This window comes from Marmota monax, unplaced genomic scaffold (genome assembly GCF_021218885.2).
Source record: "Marmota monax isolate L192 unplaced genomic scaffold, Marmota_monax_Labrador192_F-V1.1 WCK01_AAM20220418_F8-fsc00139, whole genome shotgun sequence".
Classification (NCBI taxonomy): domain Eukaryota; kingdom Metazoa; phylum Chordata; class Mammalia; order Rodentia; family Sciuridae; genus Marmota; species Marmota monax.
Window position 1 is genome coordinate 4,118,020 of NW_026695226.1, and position 19,429 is coordinate 4,137,448.

The 19,429-nt window shown below is 32.1% G+C and overlaps 1 protein-coding gene and 1 non-coding gene across 6 annotated transcripts in view; one reads left to right on the forward strand and one right to left on the reverse strand.

Moving 5' to 3' along the window:
• Immp2l (inner mitochondrial membrane peptidase subunit 2) overlaps positions 1 to 19,429 on the reverse strand; it is a 905,321-nt gene that overhangs the window by 583,421 nt on the left and 302,471 nt on the right. The gene's annotated exons all lie outside the window — the stretch shown is intronic.
• LOC124086905 (U6 spliceosomal RNA) lies at positions 4,786 to 4,892 on the forward strand. Its single transcript, XR_006849959.1, has one exon. It is a non-coding gene; the product is annotated as a U6 spliceosomal RNA (small nuclear RNA).

The window sequence follows — 19,429 nt, forward strand, 5'->3', positions numbered from 1 at the left end:
TATGCATGTATAATTGTATAACCAATGACATTCTACATCATGTATAACCAGAAGAAGAATTATACTTCACATAATGTATAATATGTCAAATATATTCTATTATGATATATAACTAATTACTACAAATAAAAATAAAATAAATGATCAATAAATGTGGAATAGATGAATCAATATTAAGTATTTACACAACTACTTCATTCACTTTTTTAAGTGTAAACGAGTAGCAAAAATTTAAACATGATAATTCAACAAAAATTATCCTTCCATAAACTTTATATAGGAGTCAGCATACAGAATTTTTGCCAGTATTTTTATACCTATGGTCCTAGGAGCAGTTCATAATGTGTCAACAAAGAATCTTCAGTTTAAAGAAAAAAGGTCAATAAAATGAGCAATACATCTCACAGAAACATATACACTTTTCATAATTAATCCACCATACTGACTCATTGGGGCGGGAATTTAAAAAAAGAAGGAAAGTCATTTAGTCATGTGAACTCACAATCCATAACCTACTGAGAGACCAGTACAGTATAAAATTATATAGGCCAGTCCTCAAGTCTGCTGGGTCTGGCTCAGAAATTTTGAATTTCCTAAATCAATACATTTATTTATTATTTATGTTAGCCCACCTTAAATTAGATTTTCCAACTTTTAAATGAAAAGAAAACAGACCAACAGCAAATACTAAGAAGTTCTAAACCACTCTTCTCACTTGTAGTCATCAGTTACTCCTCCATTACATACTACAGAATAACTTCAGAATGACAGATCACAACTGGAAAATAGGATTAGGTCATTCACTCTATAGTATATCCCCATATATAATAGGAAATCTAAACTCTATAACTTATCCCTATTACCTTTACATGCCCACCCATTACTTCCAATTCATACCCCTGTGTAAGTCAACAATTTTGAATATTTATGTTTTCTATGAGCCTAGAATTTCCTTCTCAACTCCTTGGGAAAGGAGTTCCCTTACCAGCTAATACTAATAGAGCTTTCTGTGCTTTAAAAGCATTATGATTATAACTCAATCATAGAACATAATTCACTTTACTGCAACTTCTGTCTTGCCAGGCAGCAAACCACTCCCATTAGGGTAACCAACTTCACGACAAAAATCTCTCTTATTTCTCTATTCCCGTTGAAAATACTGAACCTAACTCATCTTTAATGATCAGTAACTGCTAGATGAAAGTACTTTTTATACACTGAAAATAAATTTCATTAAATGAAGACAAATAAGTTAACCGATGGGGTTTTAAAAATTTTTTTTTCAATTGTAGTTGGACACAATACCTTTATTTATTTGTTTTTATGTGGTGCTGAGGATCAAACCCAGTGCCTCGCGCATGCAAGGTGAGTACTCTACCACTGAGCCCACAATCCGAGGCCCAAGTTAGCCAATTTTTAAAATAAGTAATTTCCTTATATAATAATAAGAAATATAAACTCTAATGTTTAAAGCAAAGCTTATCATTCTAAATAATTGGTCTTGTATAATTGCTTGGCTGATTTGTATGTAAAAAGAAAATGTGATCTCATTTTAAAATTCCAAATTTTAATACCTTAAAATTTTTAAAATGTGATCTCATTTTAAAAATTCCAAATCAAATACCTTAAAATCTCCTTTGTAATAGAATTTGATCCAAAATACTCTCCGATATTCAAACAAAATCAGAATTTGGGGAAATAAGCAAATGAAATCAGAGGTATTTGATCAATTCAATTTATGATCATTTCACTGAGATGACTAAGAAAAAATTTACAAATAATTATTTTATTCAGGATGCAAAAATGTTTCCAAAATGTGAATTTTACACTTGAAAAATAAAGATTCATAAAAATATGTTTGATCAGTGTCAGATCAAACATTTATTGATGTTTAGTGCCAGCACTGATAGCATGAACTTAGATAACAGAAGACAGTTCTTCTGAAATCCATATTCAACTTCTATGAAATAGATTAAAAAGTAACCAACCAATATTCTGACTATTTGACATAATTAGAAAATAATACCTAATAAAGTTTAAATGTTAAAATTCAGGAATTCCAAATATAGCATATAATTTTTACACATCAATCGCTTTGCAGCACCATATTGAAAATTAAATATTATGCTTACTCAGTAACTAAAAGATCCCTCCATAGGCAGAATTATTTGGGGAAACTAAGAAGGATAAATTATCCAGTAATTAGTGACTTTAATATAGTAGGATTGGAGTACTCATATAATTAGTGCTATAAATTTCCAAGTATTGCTTTATTTACATTCAACAAATTATGATGTGTTTTCATTTTCATTCAATTCAAAACATTTTCTTCATTTGTTTCTGATTTCTTCTTTAAAGTGAGTAATTTGTAGAAGTATTATTTCATTTTCAAATATGTTGGAATTTTCAAGGTATTTGTTATCGATTCCTAATTTAATTCCATTAAACTGAAAAAGTATGTTGGTATGATGCACAATCTTTTTATTATATTGGGTCTTATTTTACATCCAGAATATAGTTGATCCTGGTAATTTCCTATGTGCTTGAAAAGAATATGATTTTTACTGTGTTGGATGGAGTATTATGTAAATGTCAGTTGTACCATATGAAAAGCATTCAAATCTTCCATATGCTTATTGATTTATGGAAATTTTACCATCTCCAGTGCTCTTTCTTCCTTTCTATAGTCTGTTTCCATCTGATAACATTTTTCTTTTGTCTGAAGTACTTTTTAAAAACATTTCCTTCACCACAGCATGCCAGTGATTAATTGCTTCAACTTCACTATGCATAAGCAAGTTTTCATTTTATCTTTATTTTGGAAAGATAATTTTGCATTGGTAGTTTCTCTCTTTTAACACTTTTATTAATAGCTTTATTTTATTCATTGATATTTATGTGATGCTGAGGATTGAACCCAGGGCCTCACACTAGGCAAGCACTCTACCACTGAGCCACAACCCAGCCCCTCTCTTTTAATACTTTAAAAATGTTATTTCCTTGTATCTGTATTATATTATTCCCAGTTAAAAAAATCTCTTGCCATCCTTACTTTATATGTCTCTTATCTGAATTTTTAAAGTATTCTCCTTATCAGTGGTATTAAGCAATTTGATTATGAAATACCTTGATATCATTTTCTTGGCCTCTGAGTTTGTTGGATCTGAGTTTATAGTTTTTAATTATTTTTTCTCTCTTTCCCATTATTTTTTGAAATATTTATGTCTTAATTCATCTTTCTCCTCTTCCTCCTCCTCCACTTACACTTCAATTGTACATATATTGAGCCACTGGAAATTGTCTCACAGATCACTGATATACTTTTTACTAATTTTTCTCTCTGTGGTTCATTTGGGTAATTTCTATAAATAACTATACTGTCCACCTCTTGATCTTTTCTTATGGGGTGTTCACTGCTTTATACCCAGGAACTTTTCAGCTTAGACACTATATTATTTATCTCTAGAAGTTAGATTTGTATATTTTTCATATCTTCAATATTTATATTTAATCTTAGTATATTTAATCTTTACTTTCTTGAACAGATAAAAGGTAATAGTAACTCTTTTGATACACCTATCATTACTATGTACTACTTCTATCATTTGTGTCATTTCTAGACATTTTTGTTTGTTTTGTTAGTTTTCTACTCATTATGAATCATGGTTTCCTGTGTATTTACATAACTAGTAATTTTTATTAGATTTTAAACATTATGAACTTAACCTTTTGAAGAACTAGATATTCTTGTGTTCTTAGCATTCCTAAGCTTTGTTTGGAAAACAGTTAAGTTACTTGGCAACAGTTACTCATATAGAAGTTTGCTTTCAAGCTTTATTAGAAAGAACTGAAGCAATGTCAAATCTAGGCCTGAAGTTGTTTCATTGCTAGGGCAGTGGTCTGACTATGAAAGGACTTTATTAATTATGAAGGTTTTCCATTTTCTGTCTGATGTAAACACAAATTATTCTGTGAATTCTGAGGATTGTTCCCTGTGTTCTTTTTGAGATAATTAAGGTGTCATCCATCTATAGTTTCCTGATGTGCTGATTGATACACAGCAAAAGTATCTAATGTAGATTTCTTTAAATCTTTATAGTTTTTGTTTCTATATCTTTCTCTAAATCTTGTACTCTGCCCTGCAAACTTTAACTACCAGACCTCCCCAGACTCCCAGTTCAGTTATGTGAACCCTGGGAAGCTGCTAAGTTTCACATGGGTTTTCTTTCCTGTGCCAAGTACTGGAAAATCTCTATTGGCAGTAAGCTGGCACAATTATAGGGCTTAGTTCATTTTTCCATTCTTAAGTAATCACAGTTTTAGCTGCAATTTATCAAATGTGTGAAAACTAATCTTTCACATGTGTACTTGTTCATTTTAGTTATTTTGAGGCAGAAATATAAATCTAGTCCATGTAATTCCATTTAGGCTGAAATATTCTAATACAATTCAATGGACATTGTCTGGTCATAGAAAATAAGAATCTACAATACCGAAGTTTCTGAAAGAATTTATAAAAATTTTAAAACAGACAAAGGAAAAAAGATATAATTCACAAAATAAGAAAAAATATCTTATTTGAAGAATTTAATATTTCTATGCACAAGAACAATGCCTGCCACATAGTGCTCCTAAAATAAATGATAAATATTGAGTGAATATACCTTAAAAGTACCTCATAGTTTCTTATTTTGATACTATTCAAAATTAGAAAGGGTAACTCATTTAAAGAAATTGGAAAACAAACCCCAATGCTATCCTAAGCCTTAAAAAACTGAATAATCTGTGCTCATTTCAGTAGTACATATACTAAAATTGGACTAATACAAAGGAGATTTGCAGGGCCTCTGAACAAGGATGACACACAAATTCGTGAGGAATTCCATACTTTTTTTAGAAACTGATATCTTATAAAAATCTTTCCTAAAATTATTTATTGTGACTTGTCCCAGTTGACTGGAAGATTCTTTTCTTTTTCAGTTTTATGATTAACACAGCACATTCACTGATTCAATATTTTAACTTACTCTGAAGTAAGACACACAACAAAAAGATATAGAAGGAAGGTTTTAGAGTGATAATGATCCCATGGAAGGTAAAACATCAATGTGTGAAAATTATTTAAATATAAGTAAACAAATATAGTATAAATATATTTAAATAATTCATAACAGTGTGTGAAAAAGTCAAGATTTTGCAACTAGACTGAGTTTAGGTCCAAATTTTGCCAGTTAGCACCTATAAAACCTTGAGTAAGTTCCTTGAATTCTTTAAAATTTTTACAATTGTATAATAGGCACAAGAAAACTTAATTAATTAATTAAAACAAATTAATCTGAAAATGCATGTAATATACTTAGTATAACTGTAGTAATAATAGCTTTCTTTATGGGGGTAGAGAATTTACAGAATATCAAGATATCCATCAGCTAGCCTACAGAAGAAGAATCAGGTAAATGTCACAATGCTTACAGTAACAGTAACCTTCCAATGCCTCTGGAAATCATTAAAATGATTTATAAATCATAAAATGGTCTGACTAGACAATTATATATCGGGGCAGGGGAGTGAGGGAGAGAAATCAGCTGTCTCATGTGTAAATTTGGACTAATTCCAGGCCTATACGAACTGGAACTTCAATGACTGGTTCAAATTCACATTCCGATCAACATTATCCTATGCCAAACTTATAAATCAAGCTACATCTATGAGTAAATACACTTATTTTCCCTGGAATCATCTCCATAACTTATTTTCTTTACACAAATGTCATCTATAAAAGTCAGTACTCTCAGAACTCAAAAACCTGTAGTCAGTCTCTAAGGCACTAATTTCTATAAAGCCTAATTTATGGTAATTAAACATCAAACCACTGTCCACTGTTAATTTTCACAAACATTGAGTATAATTTGAATCTCATGTTCTCATACATAACAACAAAACAAATATGAAATGTGCAAGAATTATGAACACCTACTTGGCTGAATTCATCACATTTATCAAAAACCTATAAAAACAAAAATAATACTCTTAAGGCAAAGGTTTTAAATTTAGGTCCACTTGTCTCTGATAGAAAATAGACAAGTGCCTAACACAGAATATCAGCCTGATATAAGACCACCTCTTTTACAATCTCTTTATCTCTGGTGATCCTTTATGAAATCCAGAAAACTTAATCTTCTCCCACATTTTTTTCAACTGCTTATGTTTTACTGCCAAATCCCATTAATTGGGCAAGAAGAGGAGAGTTACAGCCACTGGAAAAAATGGAGTGGGAAAAAAGAAGTCAAATCAACTGATTTTGTTTCAATAGTCTGTTAAATCTGCACAATGAGTAAGCCTAACTGTTCTTACTAAATGTAATTAAGTGGTATTTTGTAACTTTTGCTATTAAAAAAGGGATCTTGTATATAATAAAACACCTTTTGTCTTTAAAGAAGAGTGGTAGAATTAGTTATTAATAGTTACTAATAATTTGGGATTACCATCTTAATTTCACAGTAATCAATGTTTTAAAATTGACAATAAATGGACTTCCCCCTTAGTACAATCAAATTTCAATTCAAATAAAGTTTTTGTAGTGACTGTTAAGGAAACAAAGTGCATCAATAATACAGAATGTTTCCTTAAGGATGCACTTTTCCTGCTATGTTTTCATTTCTCCTAGTCACAAATCAATGTTATACTAGGCTATAATTAACAACCACTTGCCAATTTCACTTAACTGAAACTCATCATTCCTTCAAAATCCATTCTTCTAGCAAGAATAATTTAATAACTTGACTTAAAATTTAAGTTTCTGGTTTGATTCATATATATAATCTAACCATGAATTGGAAAGCATATTACACATGGGGGGAAAGATATTTTATTAGCATTACATCTGTTTTCAATATAGACAATTTTTAAAGAAAGGACAGAAACTGCAATCAATTATTAGATACATATTCACACCTGTTGTCTGTCATGTTTCAAACCCCTTAGGTATGAGCTTTGGTCAAGGCAAATAAAATGAAGAAGGACCAGCTGCAAAATTGGATTTTGTTCTCAATTGGTAATTAAAAGGAAGGATTGTACCATGTGTTGTATACCTGACACTCCCATTACTTCACGTTGGGGATGGTTCCATTTTTTTTTAATAGATCTGTGATACTGTCAAGTCTATTATAAGGGATAGCTTTTATAGGTGAGGTTATTGACCCAATTTGCATTGGTAGTCAGTCCAATTACCTTGTTACATTTCTCCCTGAAGCACAATATATAAAGGTACAAGTAAGTATTTCCATTCACAAAATGGAGCTGGGCAAACAAATCCTGTAGTTCTCTGTTTGGCATCTGGAGCACATGGCATACTACCCTCTCCAAAGGGCTTGTGTAGAACTAGACAGAAAACCAATGCATATTCAGGTTCTACAACTTAGCTATATGATTTTGAGGTCATTCAACAATTCTATGTATTAACATATCTAAGCTGTAACAATGGATATAGTATTTACCTCAAATTAAAGGTAGAAAGTATCAAAAGCTGGGAATGGAACCACCATTTGACCCAGCTATCGCTCTTCTCGGAGTATTCCCTGAGGACCTTAAAAGAGCATACTATAGGGATACTGCCACATCAATGATCATAGCAGCACAATTCACAATAGCAAGACGGTGGAACCAACCTAGATGCCCTTCAATAGATGAATGGATAAAAAAAAATGTGGCATTTATACACAATGGAGTATTACTCTGCATTAAAAAATGACAAAATCATAGAATTTACAGGGAAATGGATGGCATTAGAGCAGATTATGCTAAGTGAAGCTAGCCAATCCCTAAAAAACAAATGCCAAATATCTTCTTTGATATAAGGAGAGTAACTAAGAACAGAGTAGGGTCGAAGAGCATGAGAAGAAGATTAACATTAAACAGGGATGAGAGGTGGGAGGGAAAGGGAGAGAGAAGGGAAATTGCATGGAAATGTTAGGAGACCCTCAGAGTTATACAAAAGTACATACAAGATGAAGTGAGGGGAAAGGGAAAAATAATACAAGGGGGACAAATGAATGTCAGTAGAGGGGGCAGAGAGAGAAGAGGGGAGGGGAGGGGAGGGGGGATAGTAGAGGATAGGAAAGGCAGCAGAACACAACAGACACTAGTATGGCAATATGTAAATCAATGGATGTGAAACTGATGTGATTCTGCAATCTGTATATGGGGTAAAAATGGGAGCTCATAACCCACTTGAATCAAAGTGTGAAATATGATATATCAAGAACTATGTAATGTTTTGAACAGCCAACAATAAAAAATTTAAAAAAAAAAGAAAAAGAAAGCTTAAAAATTTAAAGTTAAACTAACCTATTTGACAAGGACAAACTTGTGCTTCAAATGATCTTTATCATTTATCAATATAGTATAAATGACCACAAAAATTATTTTAATCAAGGAAACAAAATGCTACTTGTTATGAATTTTTAACTTAAGTTCTATAGGTTGAGCCAAATGTATGTTATGCTTTAATTATTATTTTAATACTATAAGTATCAAGTATAATTTTATACTTATACAGTTGAATGCAGCCGGGTGTAGGGGAGAGCGCCTGTAATCCCAGAAGCTCCAGAGACTGAGACAGGAGGATAAAGAGTTCCAAGCTAGCCTCAGCAAAAATGAGGTGCTAAGCAACTCAGTAAGTCCCTGTCTCTAAATAAAAAATACAAAATAAGGCTGGAGATGTGGCTCAGTGGTTAAGTGCCCCTTAGTTCAATCCCCAGTACCCAAATAAATAAATAAATAAATAAAAGTTGAATGCTTTTCCAGTCAAGGAAGAAAATACCATATTTTCAATGTCTTCAGAAGATTTATGGAACTGAATAATGTGAAACAAAATGAAGTAAATTCACTTTAGTGAATAAAACAAAAATTTCACTGTAAATTAAAAGAGGTATTTGCAGGTATTGATAAGGTAGTTGCAGCCTCTAGAAAAACATGTTGTTAAATTTTAAGATGTACTAACATTATATGTGAAAAATATGATTCTCCTGACCCAACCATGGAAAATGCTCTACATCTATGAAATAGATTTTCTTTCCAGATCATGAAGAATCTTTATTGAGAAGGCTGTGTATCATAGAGCTGATTGTTTTAAACGGAGAATAAAATGAAAACAATAGTTCAGAAAATAGAATATGAGTTTCCCTTACCATAAACTTTTGCTGAATATGCTTTAGGGAAATAGAGACAGCAACAATAGAGCAGAACAAGGACAGGTGTGTGTTCTCAGTGATCAATCAGTTCTACAATAAATCAGTCCCTTTTAGAGGAAGATTTTAAGGCACAGCTGAAGTGTATCAGCTGGGAGAGAGAATCCAATCTCTTCCAAGTTTATTTATGACAAAGCACTATTAACTGAAGTCCAATTTGTTTGTGGAATTGCAGTCATACTGATTCAACTAAACAATAAATGAATCTGCCTTTCATAGTTCCAACTCTAGAGCATAAAAGAAAACAAAAGGGACTTCATCATAACAATACTTCAAATCCAGGGATGCAGTGAAAGGAACAGTGGGAAGGCAGATTTTGGAGTGGTTAAAAAAAATCCCACGGGCTACAAAACACAATTCATTAACCAGAACCACCCGTGTAGTTTTTGCATCAGCGGTATTTCTCCTAGTGAGACATTTATATCGCACAATGAGCCTGCTGGGAGCTTTTTTTACAATCCCTATTCATTCTTCAGGCTTCATGTAGAAAATTCTGGACATACTTAGATGACCACTCTAAATGTTTCTCAAACTCAAATCAAAGCCTATGGCACAACTAGATTATGATACTGACCAACAGAGAAAATGTTGAGAGACTAAAAGCAGAAGCATGTTGTAATGTCCAGAAAGGAAAGTGAAACCTATAAATATTCCTCCACTAATTAAGTTTTTTGAACTTCAGCATACAATTATTTTTCATAATGATTACATTATTTAGAAATAATCTATTGCCTAGTATTAGATGACTACTACTTCTTAATTTGCTACATGTACTAAACTATATCTTATTGGGAACAAACAGGAAAACTTAACATTTCTGTCACATACTAAATTTCTCTTTGTGCACTTTTCTTGTGACCCAATTACATGAAGGTGAAAATACTCTTATGAAAAAAAATTACTTATTCTTTTTTTTACCTTAAAAAGTGACCCTCTTCAGAAGAAACAACAGGAATTTTTTTATAAATATGGCATAATGTTGCCTTTTTCATTGGTCATTTGATCATTCAAGAAACATTTTTTATTCTGAAAACAAATTATTCATTTATTAGATATTGATTTATGAAATATTTATTATGCTGAAAGTGTTCTATATCATCAGTAATTTTTCATCTAAATATTCTTTTAGAATTAAGAGTTGTAAGAGAACTGAATCACTCTGGCAGGAAGGCACACTGTACTGGTAAATTCCCACAGGGATTAGTAATATCCACAACAATAGCTCTTATAGTTCTTCTTCTATTGGGCCATAATCACATGACAGTAGAGTTACTGCTTTAGAAAATAAAAATAATCAATTCTATATTCCTATTTCTTATTGTTCTTAACTAAATATTTACAAACTGATTCTAAGAATTCTTTGGGGAAAATAGTCATATTTTTATTGATCTTTTTTTTTTTCAGGAGTGTACTGGAGATTGAACCCACTGAGCTACATCCCCAGACTTTTTTTCTTTTGTTTTGTTTATTTCTCACTAAATTGCTTAGGGCCTCCCTAAGTTGCTGAGGTTGGCTGACCCTCCTGCTACAGCCTCCAGGGTGGCTAGGAATACAGGCTCACACCCACTGTGCCCAGCTCTACTGAATTTCTTTCTTACACCTAAAAATGTAACAATGCTCTGTAGCTCCTTCTTCATTAATTTTATGCCTTAATATGAGAACCTGTCTGAAGACCAATGTAGTAAACTGTCCTCTAACAAAACATTCTCTTATCTGTTAAAACTATAATGTACACAGAAAAGAGAAATACAATTTGCTTTAAATAAGTGAGAAGAGAACATTTCTGAAACTGTTATCAATCACCATTTCTTAAAATAGATAATGGAGGATTATGAACATCTTTTCTATTCAAAACCCACATGAAAGATTCTTTCCCTTGGGTGTGGGTTCAAATAAAGCATATGGTACATATGAAAGGAAGACACAGGCAACCAACAAGTGGGAACAAATTCAAGGTGTGTGTGTGTGTGGTGTGTATGTGCACACACACCCATACAAATGTTTATGTGTCTGTTCTGGTTATTTATTAGAAATATATCAATGGAAAAAGTTTTAAATGAGTATATAAACTCAGACCTAGCAAATATAGACATAAGTTATTATGGCAAATAAATAAGTACCCTAACTAACATCATAAATATACTTAAAATAGCTGTCATATGATTTCAAAAGAGAAAGTACAGTGGATATAATCACTGGAAAAAAGAAAAGAAACCAGTAATAATTTGAAATGGAAGACAGGGGAGGAAAGAATAGGAATCTCTAATGAGCATGATTCTAATGTTACATTAGGCTTGAAGCCAACTCTAAATTGGGGTTTTTGAGTGTGTAAATTAAAATTCTATTTTTGAGAACCTATTAGGAGTCTATTTGTGATTAGTAACACTGACACAAAATATGAATAATTATTCAGAGATTTTTTTGATATTATTTCAGATGCATGAACTTATTTTTCAAGACTCAAACATTAGAAAATGGAGTTTCTATCAAGTTTTACTGGTCACTACATTTAAAAAATCACTATGTTGCAAGATTTACTATGTCAATATTCATAAACTAATATTTAGTTAATGTCTATGTGAAATGATATCTTTAAAATTAAAAATAATATAATGTGATCTATAAAACTTTCAGATTTTACTAACATTGCCTGGTCTTCCTATTATTTCTATAAATGTTCCAATTTCTATCACAAATAGAAAATGTGGTAAGAAAAAAGTATATGGAGAGGCTTATTGTAATTTAAAACATTCATAATTTGGGGGCTTTGGGGGACAGTTGAGAGCAGGTGGGAGAATCTGTGTCATTCCTTCACTGAAATCAACAAGGTTAGTGAAGCTAGAATTAGACAAGTAGTCAGTATAGTTAGGTAAATCAAGTCAGGCCCCACCAAGGAGGCCAATTAAAGTCTGGGAAGTTGGAGACTGCACACTGAGGGATTGAAATGCCCTCAGAGCCCTTCCTCCACCCTTATTCTAGATAACCTGCCCTGCTCCAACCTGTTGCCAAGGTAAACTGTCCCAGGAATTGTCCCTTCCTACAAGGAGTTATAAAAGTTGTTAATTATGCCCCCTTCTTACCCATATAATTTCACCTTGGCCCCTCCAGCCCATCTGCTTCTCACCTTTAGGCCATCCCACCAAGCCTCTCCTGGGCCTAGTCACATATGCAGGAAGGAGAAAGAAAAGGGCAAGAGAGTAGGAGAACAAATGAAGCCTAGGACATATAAAAAGGCAGAATTCCCTCACTTCTTGGGATACCAGGATACCGGCTATGGCTCGCTTCTCCCTCTTGGGAGAAGTCTATGTTACCCCTTTTTATATTAACCCTGCTTTATATGCTTGACTCAGCATGCTTCTCTAATGTTATTCTTCAACATGTAAGAAGCAGGACTTGTCACCTGTAAACGGCAGTATCAGCAGAACAGCACTCCAGCCAACAGACCATGCAGGGCTCAGAGGTGAGATGTAGCTGGGTGAGATTCAGTTTGGTTGCAGAAGTTGCCAGTAGAAAAGACCTTGAGGGGAAAGGCCAAGCCAAGATCATGCAAAAGATACACCAAAAATCTAGGAGGGAATCCATTAGAAGGGTTGAAATTAGGTGAGTCTACAGTATGTGTTTTAGAACGATAAGATGAACTGATTGTTGTCAAGTTTGTTATTAAAGGATTATAAAATACTTATCAGTGTGTGTTAAGGCTCTCAAAACCTGTTCCTTACAACCTGATCTATAAAACCGGCAAAAATGCTTAGGCAAAGATTCACACAGGAAAATGCTTATGACAATCAGACAAATTATATAAGTAAGTGAATAAGCCCAGGGGAGTCTATGGCAAACTAAGGAAGACAAGGAAAACTCAGCCCAGAAAGCCCCCATCAGCACAGCCTGATCTAAAAATTTACAATAGACCAAAAATAAAGATTCTTCAATGAAATATATATTCATTTTTTTCAATAACAATAACCACATGAAAGTTTTCAACAATACTAAAATGCCAAACAAAATATTTGTGGAAAAGAAGAAATTAAAATGGCCAAAAAAAAAAAAAAAAAAGCCAACAGATATATGAAAAAATAGTCAGCATCCCTGGAACTAGGGAAATACAAATCAAAACTACATTGAGATTCAATCTCACTCCAGTTAGAATGGCAAGCAACAACAATACAAATAATAATAAATGCTGGTGAGGATGTGGAGGCAAAGGTATACTTGCACAATTGGTGGGACTGCAGATTAGTACAACCAATATGTAAGGCAGTATGGAGATTCTTCAAAAGAATAGGAATATAATCACCATATGACCCAGTTATCATACTCCTCAGTATTTATCCAAAAGAACTAAAATAAGCATATATGTGATACAGCCATATCAATATTTATAGCAGCACAACTCACAATAGCCAAGATATGGAACCAGCCTAGGTACCTGTCAACAGATGAATGGGTTAAGAAAAATGTGGTGCACACGTGCACACACATACACATGCAAATATACATACATATTCATGTATGTATATATACATACATATATACATATATGTATACACACACATAGGGAATTTTACTAGCCATAAAAAAGAGTAAAATTATGGCAGTTTTCAGGTAAATGGATAGAATTTGAGAACATTATGCTAAGTGAAAAAAAGCCTGACTTAGAAAATCGAGGGTGGAATATTTTATCTCATATGCAGAAGCTAGAGCAAAGTAAGGGAAAAAGAGGAGGGGGATCAGATTTCATAAGGACAAAGGGAAGATCAAGAGTAGAAGAAGGAGATTGAGAGGGAGGAGGAATGGGAAAAAGAACAAAGCATTACAGAATTAATTTGATAAAATTATACTATATACATATATACATATACAACAGTGAACTCCACCTTCATGTAAATCCACAAAGCACTGACTAAACAATAAATAAATAAATAGAAGAAGATCAGTAGATGAATGGGAATAGGGGAAGTAGATGGGGAGGGAGTAAGGGAGGCACCAGGGACTGAAATGGAGCAAATTGAATTCTATGTATGTATGTCAAAATGAACACAACTATTATGTATAACTAGAATGCACTAATAAAAATATTTATTTTTTTGTGGAAATTATCTAACTCTGCAGATTGCAAAGGCATTCAAAACTGATCTTCACAAGACATAGATTCTAGGCATCAATTTGCTTCTTATTAGAGCCAGGAATCCTACCCCACACACTACCAAAATACCTTCATTGAAAGACTTCTTTGTTACAAAGGCCTTAAGAACTCTGCTTTAGTGGTTTAGATGGTTTTTAAAAAAAAGTGAATATTAATTATTAATTAATTATTTAGTATTGTGAAAAATTAATTATCATTTATGCAGACATTTATTTTTTATCTTTGCTTTGCTCATCTCAAAGTAATGGTCCCAAGCACTCTGGAATTATCATAAAATCTTTGAACATATGCAAATTTACAAAGGAGAATATTTATAAAAATGGGCCATAACAAATGTGGAACTTTTTGTTTGCACTTATCAACCTCTCATCTGGTAAACAGAAATGAACACAGGAATGCTATTTCATGGATGAAAAACTATTCTGAAATAGAATATTTCACAACTTAATCCTGTACTCAAAGTACTATTTTAAACCTTAGACTGTCATAATACCTAATACCTAGTTTACTGGATAAATGATGAACCCAATATGTCAACATTATATAGACAAAAACAAAAATTCAAGTTACACAAGTTTCTTATCTAGCATATAGATTACTTTTAGACAAAATCTTTAGCTCTTTATCACTGATAGTTTTTATATTGCAAACATACATATAACTATTAAACATAATTCAAGTAACATAATACAGAATATTTAAAAATCATCCATTGTTCCAATACCCAGATATAACCACTTTACATTTAATCAGTATTCCACAATATACCAAGTATATATATGAACTGATACAACTTCTAATTACCTAGTAATTCTACCACCAAGCCAATCCAATTATTATAACCACAAACACCAGTACATTTTTAAAAATATTTCTTCCCAGAGCATTCAAAATGGAAATCAATTGTGAGAGACTAATTTTTCTTCTAAAAAGGACTAAGGTGGGGCTGGGTTGTGGCTCAATGGTAGAGCACTTGCCTAGCACATGTGGAACCCTGGGTTCGATCCTTAGTACCACATTAAAAAAAAATGAATAAACAAATAAAGGTATTGTGTCCATTTACAACTAAAAAATATTTTTAAAAAAAGGACTAAGGTAGGATAAAAAAATTAAAAATAGGTAGAAAGGGGACATAAAGAAAGGACAAGAAAATAAAATTTTAATCTGAGCATCTATAGATATTTCTAGGCCTGTCTCTCCTTAAACCAGTGTCTTTCCCAGGAGACTCACTCCCAAGTTTCTGGGATATCTGCAAACCTACCTGATGCACTGCTAATTAGCACACCAATAAATAGATTAAATTTTTAAAAAAAGATGTTAAGAAAATATAATGGAGACCACATCAAACTAAAGATCCTAAGAATGACCAGTACCATAAATCATTTTATAATCACCAGCCTGATGTCATCCTTAATACCTTCCCATACCCAGCCTCACCAAGTTTCCTTTAAAAGAGGAGCCAGGAACCACCAAAATGCTTCTCTCACTCTTAAGACGGTGTTTCTAAATAAATATGTGCCTGTACTGACACATGTTAAAATTCTTTTTCATCAGTAGAACAAGGACCCCAATTGTCCTAAATCAAGTTCCAATGTCTATCTGGGAACTTGGAACACTCTTCTGGAAATATCTCTTCTCCCATGACAGGATTACAAATATCACTGATAAGAAAACCAATGAAACACAACCACAAGTTGAATGTCATCTTCAATATGAAGCTATAATGCATTCTCAAATATATTATAAGCACAATATTGACAAACAATTCTGAACACAGAATTTGAAAATGTCAGAGTACAAAACAAAAGAATGGTGGGAGAGGCAAAGAGAGAAAGAAGGGTAATGACCTTACACTTTACAAAGAATCTCTGCACTTAAAATGATTCATGATAGGGTAAACATATAATAATAACAATAATAATATTATATAAAAGTTTTACTAATTATGGGCTATAATAAATATTATCATTAATTATGTCATTCTATTATTTCATTATTATTATATGTAATCAACACATATATGTGATTTTACTCCCATAAACCATGTGAGTTATAGACCATGTACATTGGCTTATAACTAAGGAAAACAAGGCTCAAGAAGTTAAGTGATCTTCTAGGATCCAGAAGATATATGAGCCAGAGATGGATGAGGAAAGACTTGACCTGAAGTCTATTCACTTCAAATGCCATACTTTGGTTAACACAAACATTTTTAGAATGTTCAGAGCAAATAATCCTTTAAAAATTATTGCCTAAACTAAAAGATTTGACTAAATATTAGAGTTAATAGAAAGGATATCCATCTACACACTGCTTCTAACCACATAATAACTCCCACATACTAGCTTACTCTATATTTCAATGTTCAAAGCCACAATTTGCAAGGAATACTTCTGGAAACAATAAATGCTTTTGTTTTGTTTTCACTATTTCACAGATATTCAATGAGCAGTAATGTTCTAAAACCTCATCGTTTAAAATAATAAACCATGAAAATTTATCTCTCCCAAAATGAAAGTGAAGCACAGAGATTTCTACCACACATTGCATGTTGTTTCTTTGGAAAGTGAGATTGTTTTTATTTAGAACAAAACACTTAGTCACTTCATTTAGATAATATTCTAGCAAACTCATTAAAAAACTATCTGTTCTTCTTCATTTTAAAGTACTATGATAATTATGTATACACAACATTTATTTACCAAAGTTACATTTATAAAATAACACATGTAAATGTGGAACTTCGTTTTACTTTTGAAACCAAAAGATTTTGGTTTCAAAAGATTTTTTTTAAGATTTTTTTAAGATTCCACACCTGATGCACATATGAATTACTATTTTTGAATTTTTAATTTTGAAAATATTTAAATCTAATATTCAATATTTTCCATGAATACACACTTTCATAATCTACAAAATTCAGATGTGAAAAAAAAAGAAATAGAGAAACATTCCTAACACTACAGTAGTTAGAAGTGTGACTTTAGGGATGCATTTTGGTTCACTATGTAAGATGTTATATATATATATATATATATATATATATATATATATATATATATATATATATATATTTCTAATTTGGTTTGGATACCAACTTCAAATCAATAGAATATGACAAGGAAACATTTCATTGAAAGAGGATTAAGACTGTGAATTGTACTCCACTTTACAAATCAGTAGTCTCATTTTAAAAAGATATTTAAAGCTTCTCATTCTCACCATAGATGTTCACTATGTGTCCATTGTTCATAGAGGACCATGCTGCCCAGAGTGAAAACTAATTTAAAATAGAAAACAGGAGTTTTTTCCATACCACAGGTTAATCATAAAATGGCATATCCCTTAAAGGGATTTAAGGTGGCTCCTCCTTCAATAATTTAGCTCTCTGTCCTGAACTGCCACATTAAATTATCATGTGAATTCACTCCCCTGAGAAAGAAGTTTTCAAAATATTTCAGCTGTGAAGACAATGCACTGACTCTACAATACAGAAAACATAGTGGCAAGCAACAGTTTCAGATACTGACTAAAAAGTATCTGGGTATATGATCAACTTGAGTGATATTCTAAGATGGGGGATAGGACTGCATTAGTTTTGTAGGTAAGCATCTTAAACAACTTTAAAATTTTAAAAAATAGACTTAACATGATTATATCCTAATACCAGAGGAAAATGTTTTTCATTCAAGTTTTAGACTATGCCCTTAATACAACCCAACCAGAAGCAAACAAAAAGCATTTCAAATTCTGTAAGGGAAAAATCCAGCAAAGAATGTGGTTGGCAGTGCTTCACATACAACTCATAGTAAATCACACTGAAAGCTGTCAAACCCCAAAGGCTGTCTTACTAAAAAGAACAATATGAAAATGTCCATATTATATATTAACAGGAATGGCTATTCAGTTATTTTGTTTTAAGTGAAAATTAGCCCATTGTTCTATAGGACAGATTGATTCAGGTCACCCGTTACTAAATTAAACATTTTCTGCTTTCACTGCATTTCATTAAACATGCTACTGCAAGTTTAAATAACTCAGTGCTTTCATTTGCACAGTCACCCATTTTGTTATTGTTTACAGGAACCTCATTTGGCACATAATAATTCAAGTGGCATTGGTTTCATATTATACTGAAGTATTAATTTTTAATATAATTGCATTCTTTCGTCCAACAAAAACAAGTTCAGGGGGGATTTTACTCAAGTGATTCTTTAATTATTATACAAGGCAAATTCTTATAGTATTTTCACCTCCATTTGCCCCACAGATTCATTTCTCTATAAATTAAAAACTCATTATGCGGTTATTTAAACTAGGTTATTTGCTTAAACAATACAATGAATAATTACAATAGTACAAAATACATGGCCTATACATAGCTAAAACAACTTTTCCAAAGGACATTTGATTCAATTATTAAACAAGTTATATTTTCCTAGCACAATGATGTGTAATTACTAAACCCCAAAATTTGCATGAAAACTACTAAAGAAATTCTTCAAACACCAGTAAATGAGAGATAATGAGAGTTATTCCTTTATCACTAATCTGAATGAGGAAGATATTTGAAGAAATACATTAAAGATAAGTAAATGTCTTCATTCACTCAAAGGAAATTGATCACAAACTATGCTTGAGAAGGAAAAAAATGAATTGACTGAAATGAAAAGATCAGGATAAAATACGTTCTCAAAGCAACAGGAAGGCCTTAAATTAATCACTAATTACTCTTCATTTTGTTCACTTATGTTTCTATGTCTTCTATATGATGGGCCATATTACAATAGTAAAATTTTTATAAATACTGTATTTTTAAAAAGATGAATAAGTGTAATAATAACATTTCAGACAGGGAGAAGTGCAATAGAGGAAAAGACTTGGAAAAGAAATAGAAATACATAGGGAGTGAAGTTGAAAATTTTATACAGGAAGGCAAGGATTGTCTCATCAAGAAGGTTGGTAGACTGGAAGGAAGTGAAGGAATAGGTTGTGTGACAAGATGTGAGTCTAGAGCCTTTCCATAATAGGGGAAGAA